The 20072-nt window shown below is 44.2% G+C and overlaps 2 long non-coding RNA genes across 2 annotated transcripts in view; one reads left to right on the top strand and one right to left on the bottom strand.

Moving 5' to 3' along the window:
• LOC146192602 (uncharacterized) overlaps window positions 1–12274 on the bottom strand; it is a 52704-nt gene extending 40430 nt beyond the window's left edge. The window contains exon 1 of the long non-coding RNA XR_014706403.1: window positions 12111–12274. This is a non-coding gene — a long non-coding RNA (uncharacterized LOC146192602). The remainder of the gene's footprint in view (window positions 1–12110) is intronic.
• LOC146192601 (uncharacterized) overlaps window positions 1–20072 on the top strand; it is a 434750-nt gene that overhangs the window by 205568 nt on the left and 209110 nt on the right. The window contains exon 3 of the long non-coding RNA XR_014706404.1: window positions 11541–11601. This is a non-coding gene — a long non-coding RNA (uncharacterized LOC146192601). The remainder of the gene's footprint in view (window positions 1–11540; window positions 11602–20072) is intronic.

Below are 20072 nucleotides of genomic sequence, written 5' to 3' on the forward strand. Positions count from 1 at the left end.
AGGAATTGCCTTTCGCAATGGCAATAATACATCGTCGGGAGTCCGTTGGGGAGGCATATCTTAAAAAGTGTGTTACTAGAAATAAGTCAATGCACAGGCGACGATTGCAATGCATGTATTGCCCCCAACAGGTGAAGGTGGCGCCTCTTTGCACAGTTCGGGATACGCTGAGTCCTCACTTTTTTGCCAATAACGGATGTTAATTGTTGCTACTGGGTTGCTAAAAAGTCAGACCTGCGCAATTTGGAATGCGGAATCGTCCATGTTTGGAGGCTACTACGGAACGCGTCGCAGCTGGAGAGGCAGCAGACTTGGAAGCGGTCTTAGTCGAAGAGCAAATATGCATGACAAATCAACTTATCTGTCTCTACGTATATGCCTCTTCCAAATTTATGATTGCATATTACAGATTCATGAATATCTTCGCTGACAACTGGCATTACAAAGCATCTTATTCACCGAGTGAGTGTTTATTAAATGCTGAGAAAATGTCACGACTGGGCATGCGGTAGTTAAAAGCCTATTTTAAATTTGTTGTCGAGCAGCTGCAGCCATAGGGTAGCGCTGTAGGCCCCCTTTTCTCTTCAGTATTGGTAAATGAAGTTTTAAATGTGAACTCAGATGTTAAATATATCTATGGAGATGAGACGCACATAATTGTAACAGCCGCAATATGCAATGAACTCCTTCAGAATGTAAGCAGAACATGGAATAAATGAAATCAATCTGCTAATAGTTTTATGTTGAATAATTGAAGTATAAGCTACTGAATGCCTACCCAGCTACAAGACTGGAGTTAAATGCTTTGAGCTCTGATTTTCAAAAGAACTTCTCGATACTACACCCGTGAAGCTATCTCAAATAATTGGTATTGTTAACTGTCATCAATGCATGGTGCCGAGGAATATGTTGTTATTTTATGATACCTGATTGCTCTGTAGAAATCTTTACTGTAGTTTACTTGCGTAACTCTTAATTTAAAAAAAAAAAACCTCTAAGAGACATTCTTCACAGAAAGTTCCCAATAAAACATTAGGAGAAGTACTAAGTCAGGCTAAACCGATATATTAGCGCTACGCGATTAAAATTATGCCATTTTTTGCTGAAAACGAGTGCCCTCTATAACATAAAAATTTTGATAAAATGAATACACTTGACTGCAAGTGCAAAGCAGACGAAGGAGAGAACAGCTAGACGCATGAACGAGCTCTCAATCACCTGCCTTGCGTTCTGCGCACTTAAGCTACGTGCTGCAGGTCCATGCAGCTGAAGCAGAACCGCAAGCTCCCAACGGCATTCACGCTTTGTTGGGCTCGCCAGGTTCATCCTTCTAGTACGCACTCATGCAGATACGTGGATCCGCGTACGCTGTGAATGCGTGATTCCAATGCTTGGTTTCACAAAATGTCTGGGCAGTGAAAAGGCGAATACGCTTTCAGAGGTGTTGGAAAATATCTCCGAAGTACCAGAGGCATAGAACATCCCCTCTCGTTTGGCTCAATAAGTAAATTTGCCTTATGCGGGTCATAATGCGTGCTGTGCGTGATGGGTCGCCACGCAAGGTCGCATTTTCTCACCGTTGTTTACGGCAATGCTGTGACGTATACATGCTGTATCCAGTTAAATGGGCATTAATTAATCATGCGTGTTTCCGCGACAAAAACTGTCATCCAGATGATGTGTGTTGATCAGGCTTATGCGTGATTTTAAGAAAATAAGTAGTCTGACTCATTTCATCACGCCACCCCCCGAAATCAATCGATGAACGTATAGGCCACAAAATCCACGGCGCAATTATTCACAAGGGCTCTCTGCATTCATATGTACAGCGTGCTTAGTCAACAAACACGCCATAAGCCGCACCAGAACACGCCGTTTCGTGAGCAATGAATGTCCAATTTTCATGCAAATGTGCTATTGAACAAAGTTGGTCAGAGCGCGATAGCCTCTCGACAGCCTCTCGAAAGCCTTTAAGCATCCCTTCGAAGCTCTACACTTCAAGAGAGTACACAGCACACAGAAGGTATCGAGTCGTCATCGCCCATTTATATTCGTGAGTGAGCGAGATTACAAGTTTGTACTGCCGTGTGGGCCTGCCCTCTTCTAAGCTTTCTCACCACTGATTTGTTGACTTTCGGTTATCAGTTTCCGGAATCGTCTTCGGTCTTTGGAAGTGTGCCTCCTGTCGGAGAAATACGTTGCGAGTTCATCTAATGAATTGCTTGTAACTGCTTACGTCTTGGTTATTTACCGTTCCACACGACCCTACTGATAATTTGGCTTTAAGGCCTATCTAGCAAAGGTCGAGGAATGGTGGCGAAATTGGATAACGATTTTTAATGCTAACAAAACGATACTAATTATATTCCACAGGCGCCATCATTATTTTCGCACTGCTACTTATTAAACGGAACTACTATCTCCTCGGCATATTCTTTTAACTATTTAGACGTTGCAATTACCATTGATCTTGCATGAAATAATCACATTATATCTGTTATTATTGATGGTAATCGCACCCTTAGATTCCTTCGGCGTTACCTAGTTCAAGCACCTTCTTCAGTACAACTAGCTTACACAACTCTTGAGAGGCCCAAACTGGAGTTCGCCTGCGCTTTGTGAGGCCCCCAACTTCAAAATATATCATCTACCATTGAATAAACCCAGAACCGTGAAGCTAGATTTATCTTATCTGACTGCTCTTACCATACTATCGCCACTAACCTAAAATCTAAAGCGGGTCCCCCAAGCTTACAAGCGCGCCGTGAAATCTGTACACTTTTATTTCGTAAATTTTATCATGCTTATCGCACTGCAGTCATCACGTCGAATCACCGAACATCCAGTGGTATCTGCCTTACGTTGGCCGCATTTCCACCACTCCCCCCACCCCTCCCCCTTAGGACGACAGGGTACCTCAATTCATATCTTTTTTTAAGGACGGCAATCGACATGAATTATCTTCCCGCTGACTTCTCGTTCATTCTACTCCAACTCACTTAAAAACCGCCAGTGAACTATTTTTCTGTTTATCATGTAACCCTGTCAAGCCTACCCCTCATGTCAAACCACTCAATCCTGTTTTTTTTTTTTTTTGTTATTGTAAATAAATAAATAGGTCTGAGAAGGAAAGGGCAGGGACTTTCAATTTTATTTTCTCAGCAAGGCACCATTTCGTTCGCCCAGTAAATGCAGCAGTGGCAAATATAGGCGCCTTGCTTTTTGTGGCCTCCCTTCACTTATTGTGGAAAATATGATAAACGTCCTTCGCATCAAATGACTATTCATTCGATATAACGTAACGTCAGTCCCTAAACTATCCGAACGACCCATTTTGTTGGAAAGTCAAACAAGACTTTTTTTTTTTTTTGCCAACATGAGTTCAACTCCTATCAGCTGTACGCATTTAACTGAGAGATATAGCCAATTATGGCATGTAAAAGCACAAAAGAAAACTACTAATGCACACCGAATGATATAAAACACTGCGACTACTGCGACTACTTAATTGACTGGATAGGCACATGGTTTATCATGATGTAATTACCTTTAAAACACTGCGTGCTATTATTAGCAACTCCTTTAGCAATCGAATGTGAATACGATCTAACAGTTGTTTGTCTCGTTTTTTGTTTTTGATTCTTGATTAAGTTTTGCGATTCAATACGTCGCATTTATACTGTGTATATGTTTTCCTTATCCTTGTCTGCCTTTAAGTAAAGATGTGTGCGTGCCTCGTTTTTACGCTTGAGGCTGTTACTGAATATGCCATCTGCATTCTTTCTGAGTTGGTTTTTAATGGTATTGCTGTTTTCCCTTTTCATTATTGCGGAACTTTCTTGCCTCTGTTGTACCAATGCTAATGTGTGATTAAAAAATATTATGAATTTAGTTTCGTGAATCTCATAAGCTAGGCATTATTTTTTCATTTACCAGTTTCCTTTAACTGCATGCCTTTGCGCTTATGACGGAGCGATGACCGTTTCTTATTCTACCTTCCAGGCAGACCGTTTCTCACGCTTCCAGCGCGTCGAGCACATTGTATGCGATATGATGCAAGTACAATTCAATACAATTAAATGCAAGCCGCACAAGTGGCGAACCCTTTGGAACGAATGATATAACTGGAAGAAGTCTAGCGGTTTGTGCGATGGATATGTATTGATTGATTCTCAACCCCGACCCCCCCCCCCCCCCATTTTGACTAGATTAGTATATCATCATACTCTTTATTGCGTGCACTTCTCTATAGAGGTTCCGTCGCCATTATTGGCATCGCGCCGCACGTTCTTCCATGTAACGCATGTGTGTGACCTCTTCCGTCGCTAAAGTATCAGTTAAGGACAGAGCATATGTAACCTACTCCGAACTCTGCCATGCTCTTAATTGTGCAACAAAGAAATATTGCGTTCTTCCACAGATTTTCGCCTTTCCTGCTCTCACTGTAGGGCAGAAGAAGTGATGAATTTCCGTCTAGCTCCCAACTGCTCCCAAGTGAACAGAATCTATAGTAATGCCCCTTCACATACTCAGCTAACCATTTCTTGGCTGCTTTTCAGAGCGAGTTGAATACGCGTCTGCAGCCTACAGCATCCAAGACAGAGATGCAAGTGTCTTAAAACAGAAAGGATGCGTAGGGGCAACCAAAATACCGCGGTTCACGCAGTAATATATCCGCTGCCCGTGTGAGCGGCTCAGCGACGAGGGCGGTACTCTTTCGAGAAGAAACTTACGTACACCTGCTCCCCAAGAGTACTTTTCGACATAGGTGTACTTTTCGTCACCCCATTGTCAGCAGGCATTCGCTGTCGGCTTGGTTTCGAGGATCTGTCTTCTATGCGCTCGACAAAAGAGGGATATTTTACGAGTGGTCTTTTCTGTCTTCGTGCACTCCTTTTCGGATTTGTGGGCGCCGGTAGTGGAGACCGAAGCGGGCCGCCGCATCGGTAGTGCCTTTCGTCCCCTTAGGTGCCTCGCACTGTCGCGTTTGGCGCCGGAACAATGGGCCGCAGCGGCCTCCGGGGCTATAAGCGGATGCTCCAGTCGTAATATTTTACACCGCCTATCTGATCGGGAATGAAGAGGGGGGACCCCGAGCTCTTCTTCTAACACTGGGTCGATGGGCCGGCAGCCAAGGATCAAGCTGCTGTATCCTCGAGATCAGGGTGGCTGCCGTTCCATCCTGCCCGCCTATAAACGGCTTCTCGTGTGCATCGGGTCGCCTTTACCTTAGCACGCCTAGCGACGTTCGGCTTTCGTGTGGTTCCACGAGAGTGCGCGAGAGACTTATAGCGAAAGTTTGCAGCTTACATTCGACTAGATATGATTTTGTTTTCTCTCAAGATCACAGGCAATTACTGTAATTAGAGAATCTGCCACTCACTGATAAAAGGTAGCGAAATGGCTAGTGCTGTCACTTGGCTAGTATCCAGCTGAATACGGAATATCAGTTGCTGCATAAACTCACTGTATCCCACGAGCAGCAGTGAAGGAGTGCAAGTCGGCGCATCAGACATAAGACTCGTTTTCAGAACAAGTAACGTAATTAATCATGAACTAATGTTTTCCCATGGAAATGCTTACCTTGTCTTGTGCCTCGCAATATTTTGTCTTTGTAGTACTGTGTGTCATTCTGTTGAGTTTGTGCTATCACACCAGAACTGACGGAGGAAAAGTGTGGTACCCGATGCCGTTCAGTGCAGATATCAAGTTTGAGATGACAGTGCTAGAGAACGGGGGCGCAACAAGAGCGGGACAAGAGAGGCAGCTCATGCGCACATTACCAACTGCTTATTTTTTAAGAATGAGTCTACATCAGGTTTACGCTAGTGCAACATCGCCAAATCGCTGGAAGTGCCCAGCGGGCAAAATGATTATGTTGTAGGAAAGCTCTAAGAAATCATACTTCCAAAGCCAAATACTTTAAGTGCTGCAATTGTTGCAATTGTTGCACTGATAAATGAGAAGGAAGAACTTTGCGAAGGCAGTGTTAAAAGTACGTAACTCAAGCAGTCTCGTGAAATCGATGCAAAAGCAGTCTGGATAAAAAAGAACAAATTAAGGTTAGAGAAAGCAGCAACAAAAAAAATCCTTTTTTTTTGCATGATATCTGCATGCATGATATCTACAAATTGTTTCTTAATGAGATGACAAAAAATCTAGAAAAGAGAAAATAAAAAATTTAGCACTTGTGTAAACGACAGGTCTGCATGCAGCTCCTACCAAAAAAGTGAAATGTCATTTCTTTATGGTTTTTGTGTTGCGTGTCGCCGGCCGACGATTTCAGCCGCTACATCTATTCTAGGGTTCAAAAAAGAACATTATGCTACCGTACGGTGTTTCCTCTCTCCGGCAATAGCACATAGCTGAATAACTCGGAAGAAAGCGTTTCCACTTCTGTAATCTCAGCCAAGCGTTTCAAATTTATTCGAACCACTCAAGGTAGATCATTCTTGAAGGCTAGAGCATTTAGTCCATGACCCACGAAATGCTTACACGGCATAAGCGGCGCTGAATACTGGGCCCAGATGACACAGGGATAACGTCATGCCACGAACAATAAACTTCCTTACTCGTAAAAGCCGAATCTGAGAAAGCAGACGCATTTATATGTTATTCCCACAGCACCTCACCCTGAACGACCCTCGGCGATCGCGTACCGCACTCCAAGAAAGAGCCGGATGATAAATGACCCAGTGGACGGGGAAAAGCGGAAAAGAACTTGCCGGCACAGGTCTCCATCCATCAGCTCTGCCGTCTATGCGGTGATGTTCAAGTTAAAGCTGGGCGAAAGAGAGCACCAGTCTGCGGCAGGCGTACCTGATGAAGTGTTTTTGTCAGCTGGTGTTACGCTGGCAATGAGGCATCCACGTCTGTGAATTGCGCAACAATTCCACTCCTATTTCAATGTTGGGCATGAAGACTTTAGGGGAATTAAAATAAATGGGAGGGTGATAACGTGTGGGTCAGTACAAACGGAGTGTAGATAAAAGTCATGAGGGGCGCATTCGAGCATAACACGTAAACAATAATGTGTTGGCGTCCAAAACCAAAAAACAGCGTCAATTGCGATATATAAGGGCGCATTCGAGCACCCCACCAGAAGGGAATAGACAGACTTCATAATGTGTATCCACGAATTAAACACCGCGATGGAATGAGAACTTGAGAAAGAACGCAAGACAAAAATGGTGGACGCTGACTACTAGCTCCTTATTACACGAAAGAAAAATTCACGACATTTACCAGCGGCAATGGACTACGCAATGCTGTTCGCCAACGGGCAATGCTTAAAGGCTGTCTTAAAACATTTGACGATTATCTCATTGAAAGTAAAAAAAAAAGAAAAAAAAAGAAAAACTAAGTGATGTTTCGATTGTGCACTCGAAACGTGAGCAGCATGACAAAGCCGAAGTAAAGAATACGGCTACTTTTGAGCCTAACCCCCCCCCCCCCTCCTCCCCACAAATCTTACGGATGTGAGTAAGGAATGATAGCAAACAACAGCAAAAAGTAAATCACCATCAAATATCGCTACAGCATGCACGAAATTAACAGAGAAAATACTGAAGCGACCATGTCGCCGTCAGGCTAGACACAACTGGCGCCAAAATTACGATACGCGAAGTGCATCTATCCTCTGAATGCCGTGAGTTGAAGGAAGTTTTGCACACGATAGCCTGTGAGCACCAGAAACGTGAATACGATGAACGTGATAGGGGACGAACGAATATGGGAATGAATAATTCAAAGAACTTAAAAAAAAACTAATTGGGTGAGGTTTAACCTTGCAAAATCAACTTAGGCGAAGCGAAAACATTGCCTTGCTTAGTGTTGTTTTGGTTAGACTTCGCACGTTTAGACACGGGTAGACAAGGTTTTGCTGAGATTATATTGGCGAGGTTACGGATTTGAGGATGCTGTCCGTCTTTTTTCAGTCACGCCCCCTGCAAGACAGATCATTTCTTTCACAACGAGACAAAGAAGTTGACGCATTTGTGCGGCCACCTCTACAGTTCTGGTCGAAGTCCTTTGTGTCAGAGTGGCACTGCGAGGTATAGTCACCATGACGCGGTGCCTTCGTTGGTTTCTCAATAAGCTTTTCAATAAAGTGCGCGCGCCCAAGATCGGTGATGTCAGAGCGAGGATCGCATGATAGCCAGACGCCTTACATACCCAGGGGGAAGCTCAATATATCCAGAACCCGATATTTTCCCGTTTCGAATTCTAAAACGAACCCTGCACTAGCGTCTTGATCTCGCAACAGTAGGGACTTGCGGCTCACTGGAAATAAGAAAACTTTTCGCAACTTCAACTGCATTCTCGGGACCAATACTTTCTTCTCCGCAGAGCGTTTTGGCCTGCGCCGAATTCATAAAGCGACTATAGCGCGCCTATTGAGGCATGGTGCTGCAATCGCGACTACATATCCCATTCTTATTGCACTTGATGACAGCCTTTCCCTACCGCCCCGTGGGGGGAATGACCTCGATCAGGTATCGCTCATGTTGTGTCATCAACTTTCGTCACTGTACGGCCGCAGCCTACTTCTTCGGGTAAATTGGAAAAACGCCCAATGTTTTGGCGGCTAAAATTTCATTGTATCGTTTTCTTATCCCTGTGTCAGAAAAGGCTCCTGACTGAGATACTTATGCGGCCATTTCTCTACATGACAACGGAATGCGTTGTCTCGTACAAGCTTGTTCCATTATTCGGCACAACGCCAAATAATATGGTAGCCGACGAGCATGTGAGAACTATGCTGCTAGCTTTAGAGCAAGCACTTGATACAAGCCGCACATGTAGCTGTGTACAGAAAAATTAATTAAACCGTCACGTTCAGGGCTGCTAACAGGGATAATTTGTTTCGAGAGAAACCCAATTGGCAGTATTTAGGAACGAAGCTATCGTGCTACACCACAATGGTATTCACAAGGATGTTCTTTTGTAACTGGTAAGATACGGTGTCACCCATTAATAATTATATATTAACAATTCTTGTTTATTTGGTGTGTACACTCACGGACATTCTTAAAGCGTGTGGGGTTAGCTGCTCCGGTATTCGACTTGTGCGACACACTGAGCCGGAACCCATTTTCCTAAAGTAAAAAAAGGGGATAGTCGAATGGTTCCCAGCCTTAGCCGGTGGCAAGCAAGAAAATGGGTTGTAGTTAGAGTTTGCAAGCAGTACATACTTTATATAGCGAGAGACGCTAGAAAGGAAATTCGCACTAATAATTTGAACACACCAAATGTTGACAAAATAGTCGCAAGCATGCAAGTTAAAGAGGCTCTAATAAAAACTCAGTGGTTAAACAAAATTCCGCAGTAAAATATACAGATCAAATAAGACCAAGACGTTCACCGGGTACTGCGACACGCCGACTTCTGGAGAATCACGACGCGGCCGTTCGAAAGACTAGCGCCGCATCCTCGCAGATATCGTGGCTTGTCGAACAGCGGGTTCAATCATGAAGCAGGCTAGAAGCACTCGAAAGTCAACTGCAACGCGAATTGATTGCTCGTGTAACGCGGTCTTCATATGTAGATGCCTAACAGCTCGCGAGCATGGGCACTGCCACATTTCGTCACATGACCCCGCCACCAATGCGCGCCTCTTTTTCTGGCGGCTAGCGGCGCGGTGCTCTCGCACCACCTTGAAAAGCACTCTTCTAGGTGTGGCAATTGCTAACGAACCGGCAGATAGAGCGAAAGAATTATATTAACCGGTGTTTGTGTGTGCGAGTAGTATATGTTTGGGTAGAGCTTACTGTTCCCAAGGACGCGGGATCGAATCCCGGCCTCGGCGGCAGCTTTTCGATGGAGGCGAAAAGCAAGGCGCCCGTGTGCTGTGCGATGTCAGTGCACGTTAAAGAACCCCACGTGGTCTAAATTTCCGGAGTCCTCCACTACGGCGTCTCTCATAGCCTGAGTTGCTTTGGGACGTTAAACCCCACAAACCAACCAACCAACCAATTTTTGTGTGGTGTTTGGGTTTGTAGGACCATCTTGCACATAAGGCAGCAGTTGCAATTCACAATTTACTCATCTCATTCCGACCACCCAGATCAGTGCAGCCTCCTGCGAGCTTGCTTTTTATAGTTATTTTTTTTTTCTTGAATATAATCATTTGACAGTCCTGTGGAGGAAATAATTTCTGAATTTGCGTATATTACAATCACAGCGCAGTCTGAGAGCTTCATTTACAGTGATCTGTATTTTAGCCTCTAGAAAATGGTAGACAGAATCTTTTACTATGAAACCTAAAATTCAATATGCGTGCGTGTGTGACGTTCTTCTGCAAGCCCACACAATAGATCATTTTTCGTGGTCGCCCGGCCCTTCCAAAGAAAAAGCAAGTTGCTCGGGAAATAGGTCTCAGCTATTGAGATTGTGTCAAAAATGAATCAAAACTGCGTGCCGCTAATACTCTGTCGGGAATCACTGTCTACCTCGCCCATTGATCCAAGAAAATCACTTAAAACGTGCAAAATATTCTCATAAATGCTGTGCTGCTTAGTTGTACACGGACAAAGGAACTGGACAAACGCTGAGGTTAAGCGCTTAACCTCAGCGTTTGTCCACTTCCTTTGTCCGTGTACAACTAAGCAGCACAGCATTTATGAGAAGATGTTCCAACTAGCCTAGTCTCAAGTGCAAAATATGTCTCCCGAAATGTCACTATCATTCTGCATACATAATTTCTTCGTCTAAGAACTGTGCTCTCAGAAGTGTGTCGCCGACGAAGGATAGGGATAATCACACATGCTTTCCCCACTTCAGACAGGTGTCCCAGAGCGAAGGCGGAAAAGGGAGCTCGAGAGCCCCTCCTTCTTAGTACTGATGGCAGCGTTTTTGTAAATGCGCACCGCAACCTAACCCCCCCCCCCCCCCTCTCCCTCCAAGGAAAAAAAAAGCTTGTCCGGCGCGCTTGTCCTGTGTATTTCGTATGTTTTCTTCTTAACGCAGAAATCTCACCTTCCCAAAAGACTTCTTTTGAAGGGGACTTTCTGTAAGGGAAAGCTACATTTTTTTTGTTCATTTCAAATATTTCGGCGACGTCTCCGCAACACCAATAAGAGGCATCTTGGGGTATGCCGGCAGTCAAATAGACGCACTAGTTTCTAATTACAAGCTTTCGTTAATTTTGTGGAGGCACGATTTAGTCTGGGTTTTCTATACACAGGAGTGTACGATCCCTTGTTTTACATGTTTTTTTGCACCCTGAGTCACAGAAGGGATTGAATTCTCCTCTCTGTCTTGTCTTGTAAAACGAACATGTGCGGTGGTTGGAAAAGATCATCCTGACATCGAAAAACTGGAGCACAGCATGGGCTCCGGTTCACGTCGAGTGTGCTTTGTGGCACGCATAATGGGTATAACCGGAAAGCTTGAGAAAGTAGCGACCTTTGTTTCGTATTCACGGGATTCAACCTCAAGTGCATTTTGTGTGCAATCTTTTCTGTGTCGCAAAAAAAAAAGGAAAAGAAAAGGCGCCCGATTTGTTTTCTCCTGATGACTTACTGTGTTCTCGCCTGCAGCTAACCGCATCACCAATGACAATCCAAGCCCGTTGCCAGATGCTTTGCGAGCTACTACAAGGTGAGTTACATTTTAGAATATTGCATAGTGCTTTTTTCTTTGAACATATATGTCCACCAGAATAATAGATAAAAGACGATGTTTATCTGTACAGAATAAATTGACAAACGTGACAGAATCGCATGGAAGACGCGAAAGAAGCGAAAGAAGCGCCAAATCCTGCGTCGCTTTGAATCCCAATTGAAGGAAACAAATATACAAACCCAGGAACCTAGTGGCACCATAATTCAGTAAAAGAAATGTGATGCGCTCTACCAGACACAGATTTCATGATAACTCATTATGACAATTTGATCGTGCGTCATTACATCAGATGATATGAGTATTACTTGTTCAAATCAGGGGTTCATATTATTCACGGGAGCTTCCAGCTAGTAAGTTTAGGTTGAGTGAAACGTTGTAAAAGAATTTTCAGCTGATCACATCTGCTATGTTTAAGAAAAAAAACCGTCTCACATGCTTGAAATGTTTAGGCGCCCATTTTATATTTATGAATTTTCATTGCTTACCATTTCAAACTGGTCCGGCGTGCCGAACGTGCAGTTTTTCTGTCGCAAATCAAATCCCCTTTGTACCTTTGTACTCTGTACTCTGTACAGACCTCTGTACTCTGAGTCGAGCTAACACCCCCAGGTCACGCAGGCATAATCTTACGGCTCGGCTAAGCGTGCTTTACATCTTTTACATCTGTGTCGGGTGAATCTTCACACAATTGAATTATTTACATTCTGTGCTAAAGAGCATATGTCAGGTAATGGCGGTGCAAATGAAGGGATTGTTAATTAACCCAGTGGATAAGTGCACGTAAGCTAACAAAACAAGCCACGAACGGGAGTCGCTAGCGCTCTCTCATCGTACTCTTAAAGGTGGAGCTTAGTCCCCCCCCCCTTCCCTTTCCCCACTTTTGTTTTGTGCCTGAGCTATCTTCAAGACAAGCTTTTTTTAGCACGAGCTTTTCTTAGATGCCCAATATAGTTATTTATTTATTTATTTATTTATTTATTCATTTATTTGTTTATTTCAAAATACTGTCAATCCCTAGAGGGATTGTAACAGGGGTGGGCACACACACACACAAAAAAAAAGGTACACTGTGGTTTAACAGGGCAAAAAGTAAACAAATATACCAGAGGACCTAAGGCGGCAGAATCGATAACTCACATCACTAAAATTCGAAACAAAGTCATTCGAAATAATTAAGGGCAAAAAGAGCAGACCCATCTTCAAGAACTTGTTTTTATCTTTAATATTGTGATTGCAAACGGTGCATGCGTATACGAAAACGCGGCGATTATTTGAGGACTAAGCTTTCCTTCGTAGCGCGTGAAAGGTTTCAAAATTGGCATTCAGGAATTCAAGACTTTTTTCACATTTTGTATTAGTTAAAAACCATTTTATATTAGATGTAATTAATGCTGTCAGATATTTATACTCACCTAAAGCTTCCGTTAACACGCCATCGGTAGTTTGGAGAAAGTTATAGGTGACTGAACACGTCTTCAACACGACGTGTATATAGTTTTCTTCAAATTTCTATTGATTCTGTAAACACGGTACCAGTCAACTTTCTATTGATTCTGTACACACGGTACCAATCAACTGAGAGGTTAAAATTTCGAGAGCACTAGTGGAACCTATACTGCAGAAAAGCGAAAGCCTAAGCGTTGCTGGTGCACACAGTGCATCATGTTTGCTTTCATTATCATTACCAGTTAAATGCAGCGTCATTATCATTGCTAATGTCATCGTTGTCATTAACACTTATTGCTGCTTCATTGACATCGCTACTATCGTCCCCAAGGTAGACAACGAAACTCATGATGTGCGTTGCACCATGCTGGGCGTGGAGCAGTTGGTTAAAGCACTCGACTGGGGATCTAAGGGATGCAGGCTCTATTCCTGGTGGGGACAGGATTTATTTATTGATTTTTAACTATCTTCCTAACGGTAGACAACGAGAATAATGATGTGCGTTTCGGTTCATGATGTCATTTGATTGAGAGCTACAGTGGGACAGGACGCTGGACGCCGTGAGTATGAGCCTTTGAAGGCTTTCGCCTTAAAAAAACTTTATTCGAAGATAAGAAAAGATGTGTGGGTAGGCTCCTCAGGGCGGAACTCTAGCAGCCGCCGCTTCTGCCTGTGCTCGAGGGCCCTTTGGGCCTCGAGTCCAGCGCTGTACAGAACAGCCTCCCAGCCTAAATCGTTAGGTCGGCGTTCGCGGCGTCAGGCATAATTTAATCACCATCTACTTACTTACAAACAGATGCCGTCTCTGTTTCGTCCTTTTCTGTATAATCGTCCGAAATACTTCGTACAGCGGAGGCCTTTGTGTTAAGTAAATTGTTCAGGTAATATTCAGAATGTGGAATGCCAAGTATTGACATTTTTAAATCTCATTAAGAAAGCTTTCCCGCTTTGCGCATGCATAAATTGTCGTCACTCCGCGTGGACGTTTTTCCAAAGCCACAGTCATTCCCGCTGCGTCATAAAATACCAAAATGGCGTCAGTACCTGATGCGTAATAAATACAAGCGGCACCATTTCGTAAATTTGCACTTCAGCAAAGCCAACTAAGTGAGATGTATTTTCGAGCTCTGATATTTCGAACCACTTTGCCGATTAAGAAAATATTGAGAGGCTTCTAATCCCCTTTGTAAATATAACCCTTAAAACCACCAATAAAGCAAAGTTGGTGGCCAACCAAATGTTCGGGCGGGCCCAAGTTTGAAGAGATGTGCGGATACTAACATCAAGCTTTTATACTGCCTCCTCCAAGTTGCCAAGTGCTAAATTCGAGACCGTCATCGGATACTATGATTTTATAAACTTTCATGAAAAATTGGAGCATCTTTGCAACTGCATCAAAATTATGAGCACACATATACTTGTAAAAATATAAAAGCTCAATATACATTCAGTGTGTGAATCAGGAAAAATGGGAGTCCAAGGAAAATTATCTTGGTAAAAACTGAAAAACACTTAGTAATCTAAGTTTAAATAACGAAGATCTTTATATTTTCAATGAAGCAAAGCGTAAAAGCCATAGCGATAACGCCCAGATTATTAGTGCGGCACAGCACTGAAAAAACATAATTCTCCTTTCACTGCCACCTTTAAGAGATTGAAGTATTGTGAATAAACCCAATAAGATATAGAAATTTGTAATATTACACAATGGCGTTATTAAAGTTATCAGTGAAACGTGGTTTCATTTAGGCGTGCACAATTCCGAAGTTAAGAACCGATATACTTTCTACTTCGTTCTGATAGGGACGGTGGAGCCAAAGCTATAATAAAACAGAGTTACCATTTCAACATGGGTGAAGAGGGTGGCATATATTATGAAAGTGCTTGCTCCACCGTAAGAGGAGACAGCACGTTTTTACTAAATGAGAAATTTATTGAAAACTATGCGATTCCGCTGATTACCTTTTGCAGCTCACGTTTTCCTTTGTTAATATGTCTCTTCGTACACAGCACACATTTATTCTGATATAAGATTTTCCTGAAGAAAAGGTTTGAGCAGTTTGACAAAGACTCGGAAAAATTTAAGTTCTTCTAAGGAAAGGTTTAGATTTTCACTTTCTCAGTTCCCAGCGAGGCGACCTCGACATCAAGGTTACATTATTAGGCCTATTCATCTCTTATGGAAATCTTAAGACTGAAGGTAATCCAGAGGACGCTATTTCATGCCGCTAAAAGCATATTTACCCATATACGTTAACCGTCGAAACACTAAAGGTACGAATTTTACATCACATCATGCCCTAACATATTGTTATTCATAAAACGGCCCTTGAAATATACGAGGCATTCCATGAAAGGGGAATTCAAATTCTCAAAAATAGGCTGTTTGAGATATTAAGGAGGTTCAGCAGCATTGGTAGACAGCAGAAACAGATGCAATATGTTATTTATCCTGCATGCTGGTAAAACATTCGTTAGCCAAAACTGTGTGCTGTAGCCAGGCTTCAGGTTGCAATAAAGCCGCTCATGAGTAATAAAGCCACATGAAGCTTTAGATTATCAAGTACATCCTTGGCACAGTTCAGTTCAGTTCAGGCTTTCAGTCGTGTCCGACTCTTCGTGACCCTATGGACCATGTCACGCCACGCTTTCCGGTCTCTCACTATCTTCTTAACATCACATAGCTTCATCTGCAATGCCTCGAGAATGCCATCTAACCATCGCGTTCGCTGCCTACCCCTTCTCCGGCGACCCTCAACCTTTCCCAACATCAAATCTTTCTCCAGCGACTCCTCTCTTCTCATCAGATGACCAAAGTAGCTGAGCTTTAACTTTAGAATTTGACCCTCCAATGAGCAGTCAGGGTTTATGGTCGACAATATCGACTGATTTGATCTTCTGGCAGTCCAAGGAACTCTTAAGAGTCTTCGCCAGCACCACAATTCAAACGCGTCAATTCTTCGGCGGTCAGCCTTTTTCACAGTCCAAGTCTCGCATCCATACATCACAACTGGAAAGACCATAGCACGGGTTATGCGGATCTTGGTTGGCAGACTAATGTCTCTGCTCTTTACTAGGCGGTCAAGGCTAACCATTGCTCTCTTTCCCAGAAGCAGGCGTCTCCTAATTTCATGGCTGCAGTCTCCTTCCGAGGTAATCTTGGCGCCCAAGAACAGAAAATCTGTCACAGCTTCCACTTCTTGTCCATTGATGCTCCAGGACTTGATAGGGCAAGACGCCATGATCTTCGTCTTTTTAATGTTCAGTTTAAGCCCAAACTTCTCACTCTCTTCTTGTACGCGCATCAGAAGTCTCTTGAGTTCCACTTCACTTTCTGCCATTAAAGTGGTATCATCCGCATATCTAATGTTGTTGATACGTTTTCCAGCAATCTTCACTCCATATGAAGACTCGTGCAGACCGGCCTTCCTCATGATGCACTCTGCATATAGGTTAAATAGGCAGGGCGACAGTATGCAGCCTTGCCTCACCCCTTTCTCAATCGGAAACCAATCAGTAAGACCATGCCCAGTTCTGACTGTGGCCTCTTGCCCTTCATAAAGGTTCCTGAGGAGACAGATGAGGTGAATTGGAACTCCCATCTCTTGGAGAGCTTGCCACAATCTGCTGTGATCTACGCAGTCAAACGCTTTCGCATAATCAATAAAGCAGAAGTAAATGGGTTTCTGGAACTCTCTTGCTTTTTCCATGATCCAGCGAAGGTTTGCAATTTGGTCTCTAGTTCCTCTGCCCTTGCGAAACCCAGCTTGCACGTCCGGAAGCTCCCGATCCACATACTGCTGCAGCCTACCTTGCAGGATTTTTAACATCACCTTGCTAGCATGCGAAATAAGCGCGATCGTGCGGTAGTTGGAACAATCTTTGGCACTGCCTTTCTTTGGAATGGGGATGTAAACTGACCTCCTCCAATCCTGTGGCCACTGCAGGGTTGTCCAAATCTTTTGACATAATGTATGCAGTGTGTTAACAGCGTCGTGGTTGAGGTTTTGAAGCAACTCAGCTGGAATACCATCAATTCCGCTAGCTTTGTTCTTAGCAAGGCTGGCTAAGGCCCATTCAACTTCACTCTTCAGGATGCCCGGCTCGAGATCAGTAATCACAACCGTCCTATGTTGGGTTTGCCATCCGGGTCCTTCTTGTACAGTTCTTCTGTGTATTCCTGCCACCTCTTCTTTATCTCTGAGGCTTCACTGAGGTCCTTGCCTCGTTTGTCCTTTATCACGCCCAACTTAGCACAGAAGCTACCTTTGATATCTTTGATTGTCTTATACAAAGCTCTTGTGTTCCTTAATTGGCTGTTGTCCTCAACTGCTTGACACTGTATGTTCAGGAAGGCATTCTTATCTCTCCTTGCTATTTTCTGAAAATCCGCATTGAGAACCTTGTATCTTTCTCTTTCCCCCATACCTTTTGCCATCCTCCTTTCCTCAGCTATTTGCAAAGCCTCTTCAGATAACCAGTTTGCTTTTTTGCATTTCTTTTGCTTTGGAACTACCTTAGTAGCAACTTCTTGTATTATATCACGAACATCAGTCCACATCTCTTCGGGCTCTTTGTCTTCTAGATCTAATTCTTGAAATCGATTCCTCACTTCCACAGCATATTCTAATGGAATCTGATCCAGATCATACCTGAAAGGCCTTCTAGTTTTCTGCGTTTTCCTCAATCGAAGCTTAATTTTGGCAACAAGAAGCTGATGATCGGTGCCACAATCGGTCCCAGGCCTTGTTTTTACTGCTTGTATAGCGCTTCTCCATCTCTGCCGGCAAATAATATAATCGATCTGATTCCTGTACAGACCGTCCGGTGAAATCCATGTGTACAGGCGCCTCTTGTGCTGTTGAAAATGAGTATTCGCTATGGTCAGGTTGTTTTCTTGACAGAACTCTACTAGCCTCTGCCCAGCTTCATTTGGCTCACCAAGACCGAACTTGCCTGTAATTCCGGATATTTCTTCACTCCCGACCTTAGCATTCCAGTCTCCTATGAGAAAAACGACGTCTGATGATGGGGTGCGGTCTAAAAGGCATTGTAGGTCCGCATAAAATCTCTCAACGTCAGCTTCTTCAGCAGCAGTGGTCGGTGCATAGACTTGGATAACTGTTATGTTGAAAGGGTGACCTTGGATCCGAAGTGAAATCATTCGGTCGTTTTTGGGGTTGTACCCTAGCACTGCTTTGCCCATTCTTCTGTTTACTATGAGAGCGACCCCATTCCTTCTCTTGGATTCGTGCCCACAATAAAAGACATAATGGTCGCCGGAGTTAAATTCTCCCATTCCGGTCCACTTGAGCTCGCTGATACCCAAGATATCAATGTTCAATCTGTCCATTTCTCGCTTGACGATATCCAGTTTACCTTGCGTCATAGATCTTACATTCCATGTTGCTATGTGATATATCTCCTTGCAACATCGGACTTTCCGGTCGCTTCCCGACGCATCCACAACTGAGCGTCCTTTTGGCTTTAGCCCAGCCGCTTCATTCGTCCTGGAGCTACTAGGAATCGCCCTTTGTTCATCCCCAGTAACATGTGGGACGCCTTCCAACCTGGGGGGCTCATCTTCCGGCGCCATATCGAGAATGGTATTGTGACTGGCCATAGGGTTTTCTTGGCAGGAAATACTGGAGTGGGTTGCCATTACCTTCTCCAGTGAATCACATTTTGTCAGAACTCTCTGCCGTGACCTGTCTATCTTGGGTGGCCCTACACAGCAGAGCTCACGACTTCATCGAGTTTCGCAAGCCCCTCCGCCACGACAAGGCAGTGATCCATGAAGGGGGCCTTGGCACAATTGAGCAGCAATTTTGCCGCCGAACACCTTTTATTGCAAAAGCAATACTACTCTAGGTTTCAAGCCTTCAGCGTAGCGCGGCGGTAGCCACGTCTTACCCACGTGACGCAGTGACGTCACACCCCACGGGACGAGGGTGAGAGCAGGGCTACCAACTCAAGCGGTCGGCGTAGCACGGTGGTAGACACGTCTTACCCACATGACACTGTAACGTCACACCCCACCTGACACAAAAGCGAGAGATGGGCTCCCAAGTCAACCGGTCGGCGGGGCGCGGTCAGAGCCGCGGATCAGTTGACAGGAGCTGTCATATTGGATCTCTCGTTTCACATGGGACGGTTATGTCAGAATCAACCTGCAAGGACCCTGGCATTTAGGTTACCCTTATATACCACTTTGGCACGTTCACACGGCTTGGTTAAAGCGGGGCTTTATATGTGGGCTGAAGAAGAAGAAAAGGAGAAGAACGCTCGGTTCCCCGCAGCCAATGCTTTCGATCAATATTAGGTTCAGGAGCGTTGAACATTTGTAATTTTTTCAACAAGCGTAAATCAGTACATGCCGCTCAGCGGTGCGCCTCTAACACGGCCTCTATCCAATGACGAGCTGTGCAGCCGTGGTTGGGAAACGGTTGGTCAAGTGCAAAGCATTCCACGGAGTGGCAACTAGTGATGGACGTCGCTTCGCGGCGAGTGGCTTTGTAGCGGTAGCTTCGCTACTAGATGTCTCGGGCTTTATTCAGCCTACTTTGCCATGACCTTCAGGGTTACCAAGGTAAAACCTTGAGTTTAGAAGTTTGGCGAACCATCATCATCATCAGCCTGACTCTACCCACTGCAGGGCGAAGGCCTCTCTCATATTTCTCCAATTAACCCGGTTCTGTGCTAGCTGCATCCACTTGACTCCTGCGAACTTCTTAACCTCATCTGCCCACCTAACTTTCTGCCGCCCCCTGCTACGCTTTCCTTCCCTTGGAATCCAGTTTGTTACCCTAAGCGACCATTGGTTATCCTCTCTCCGCACTACATGTCCTGCCCATGTCCATTTCTTCTTCTTAATTTCCGCTAGAATATCGGTAACGAGTTATTTCTTTAACCCACTCTGCACCTGTCCTATCTCTTAATGTTACCCCTACCATTTTTCGTTCCATAGCCCTTTGGGTAGCTCTCAACTTAAAGTAGAACCC

Source organism: Amblyomma maculatum, chromosome 4 (assembly GCF_055883805.1).
Source record: "Amblyomma maculatum isolate TAMU_Amacu chromosome 4, ASM5588380v1, whole genome shotgun sequence".
Taxonomy (NCBI): Eukaryota; Metazoa; Arthropoda; class Arachnida; order Ixodida; family Ixodidae; genus Amblyomma; species Amblyomma maculatum.